We start from the raw sequence: 3,619 nt of genomic DNA, 5'->3' as shown, positions 1-3,619 counted from the left end.
TTGATTTAAGCCTTCTTGGTATCCTGTGTGAACTCGACTTATTTCTTAAGATTGACATTTTCTCCTTTGGTTCCTTTACAGTCTATTCATTACACAGCAAGTGACTAGAAACTTTTTAAAAATAGTAAAATGTGAAATTCTGTGTGATTTTGTTTTATTCTGTTAGCCATACTGCACGACATCTGGGACTCTAGTTCCCTGACCAGGGATCTAACTCTTGGACCCTGCATTGGAAGCACGGAGTCTTAACTAGTAGACTGCCAGGGAAGTCCCCTATGTGATGTTTTATGTGATGAACATCTCAGCATTTTGTGTTTATTCTTGCTTTAACATCCTTTCCTCACCTCCACCTCAGGTGTTAGTTATCAATGGCTATATAACGCATTATAAGAAGCTTAAAGTATCACACGCAGTGTCTGAGGGTCTGAAGTCCAGGAGCAGGTTGGTTGAATGTGATGGCTCTTAGAAGGGTACTTCTATGGTGTTACCTGGGGCTGAAGTCGAATGAGAGCTTGACAGCTGTGGTCTGCTTCCCAGCTCACTCACAAGGCCATTGATTAACCGGAGCTCAGTTCCCACTGTATGAACCTGTCCATGAAGCTCTTTCAGTCTGGTGAATGACATCCCTCAACTGAGTGATCCAAAGGAGGGAAAGAGTGATGCCACAATTTCTTTTATGATCTAGACTCTTAAGTCATATGCTGTTAGTTTTGCCTTATGCAATTTGTTAGAAGTCAGTCACAAAGTACAGCCCGCACTCAGTTGGAGGAGATTATACAAGGGTATGGACCCCAGGAGGCAGGGATCACCATATCCTCCAAATATTTTTGTGTGTGGCAAAATGTACATATCATTAATTTTACCATTTAACCATTTTAAAGTGTAATTCAGTGGTATTAAGTACATTCACAGTGTTGTGAAATTATCATCCCATATCCAGAACTTCTTAACTATCCCAAACAGAAGCTCTGTACCTATTAAACAGTACCCTATTCCCCCTCCCTCCAGCCCTTGATATCCTCTCTTCTATTTCCTATCTCTATGAATTTGCCTATTATAGGCAATCCACATCTACAAGTGAAATCAAAATATTTATCCTTTTGTTTCTCATTCTGTGTTGTGTTTCACTTAGCATAATGTTTTCAAGGTATATCATGTAGCATGTATCAATTTCATTCCTTTTTATGACTTTATAACATACCATTGTATCTGTATACAACTGGAAGAATTGTCTATCCAGCTGCTTTGCCCATTTTTAAACCGGGTTTTTTTTGTTGTTGAGTTGTAAGGCTTCTTTATATGTTAAGGATATTAATTACTTACCAGATATATGATTTGCAAATATTTTCTCCCATTTAAAAAAATACATTTATGTATTTATTTGACTGCACTGATGTAGTTGTGGCATGCAGGATCTAGTTGTCTGACCCCGTGTCCCCCGTGTTGGGAATGTGGGGTTCTGGCCACTGGACTACCAGGGAAGTCTCTCTCCCATTCTTGGGGGTGTCTTTTCACTCTCAGTAGTGTCCTTAAGTTTTGATCAAATTCATTTTATCTATTTTTTCTTTTGTTGTCTGTACTTTTGGTGTTATATCTAAGAAATCATTGCCAAATCCAATGTCGTGAAGCTTTCTCCCTTTTGTTTTCTTCTGAGAGTTTATATTTTTGGTTCTTACTGGACTTGTGTTAGTTTCCATTTCAGATTGTTTATTGCTAGTGTTTAGAAAGGGCAGTTGATTTTGGGGTGTTTATTCTGTATTCTGGAACTTTACTAAATTTTTTTATTAGCTAACTGTGTGTGTGTGTGTGTGTGTGTGTGTGTGTAATCTTTAGGGTTTTCTGTGTGTAAGATCACATGACTTGGTGGTGGTTTCGTAGTGGTGGGCTTCCCTGATGGTTCAATTAATAAAGAATCCTTACCTGCAATGCAGGAGATGTGGGTTTGATCTTTGTGCTGGGAAGATCCCCTGGAGAAGGAAATGGCAACCCACTCCAGTATTCTTGCCTGAAAAATGCCATGGACACAGGAGCCTGGCAGGCTACTGTCCATGGGGTCAGAAGAATTGGGCACAACTTAGTGACTAAAACCACCACTACCAAGATCACATCACTTGGGAATAGAGATAATTTTACTTTTTCCTTTCCAATTTGGATGCTTTTTGTTTCTTCCTTTTGCCTAATTGCTCCAACTAGAACTTCCGATGCTCTGTTGAATAGAAGTGGTGAAAGCAGGCATCCTTGTTTTTGCTCTTGTCTTAGAGGGAATGCTTTCAGTCTTGTATCTCTGAGTATGATGTTGGCTGTGGTTTTTTCATATATGGTCTATATCTTGAAGAAGCTCCCTTTTATACCGAGTTAAAATAATTTTTTTTCTTTAAATGATGAAATGGCGTTGAATTTTGTCAAATTTTTTTTTTTTGTATCAGTGGAGATGATAATGTAGTTTGTCCCTTCATTTTATTACTGTGATATAGTACATTGCTTGATTTTCATAAATTGAACTGTCTTTTGCATTCTAAGAATAAATCTCACTTGTTCATGGTGTATAATCATTTTAATGTGTTATTTATTTATTTGAAATAATTTGACATACAACATCCTATAAGTTTAAGGTGCACAAGAAGTTCATTTCATATATTTATATGTAGCCTATTATTCTTTAGGCTATACATAGCTTAAAATTCTTCAAGAGATGGGAGTACCAGACCACTTTACCTGCCTCCTGAGAAATCTGTGTGCAGGTCAAGAAGCATCAGTTAGAACCGGACATGGAACAATGCACTGGTTCCAAATTGGGAAGGGAATATGTCAAGGCTGCATATTGTCATCCTACTTATTTAATTTATATGCAGAGGACAACATGAGAAATGCCAGGCTGAATGAAGCAAAAGCTGGAGACAAGATTGCAGAGAGAAATAATAACCTCAGATATGCAGATAATACCACCCTTACGGCAGAAAGCGAAGAGGAACTACAGAACCTCTTGATTGAAAGAGGAGAGTGAAAAAGTTGGCTTAAAACTCAACATTCGAATAACGAAGATCATGGCATCCAGTCCCATCACTTCATGGCAAATAGATGGGGAAACAATGGAAACAGTGACAGACTATTTTCTTGGGCTCCAGGATCACTTCAGGTGGTGATTGCAGCCATGAAAATAAAAGATGCTTGCTCCTTGGAAGAAAAGCTATGACCAACCTAGACAGCATATTAAAAAGCAGAGACATAACTTTGCCAACAAAGGTCCATCTAGTCAAAGCTGTGGTTTTTCCAGTAGTCATGTATGGTTGTGAGAATTGGACCATAAAGAAAACAGCACTGAAGAATTGATGCTTTTGAACTGTGGTGTTGGAGAAGACTCTTGAGAATCCTTCAGACTGCAAGGATATCACACTAGTCAATTGTAATGGAAATCAGTCCTGAATATTCATTGGAACGACTTGTGCTGAAGCTGAAGCTTGAATACCTTGGCCACCTGATGTGAAGAACTGACCCATTAGAAAAGATACTTATGCTGGGAAAGATTGAAGGCAGGAGGAGAAGGGGATCACAGAGGATGAGATGGTTGGATGGCATCATCGACTCGATGGACATGAGTTTGAGTAAACTCCAGGAGTTG

Source organism: Odocoileus virginianus, chromosome 4 (genome assembly GCF_023699985.2).
Source record: "Odocoileus virginianus isolate 20LAN1187 ecotype Illinois chromosome 4, Ovbor_1.2, whole genome shotgun sequence".
In the NCBI taxonomy this organism is placed as follows: domain Eukaryota; kingdom Metazoa; phylum Chordata; class Mammalia; order Artiodactyla; family Cervidae; genus Odocoileus; species Odocoileus virginianus.
Note: the sequence above shows the minus strand (reverse complement) of the source record.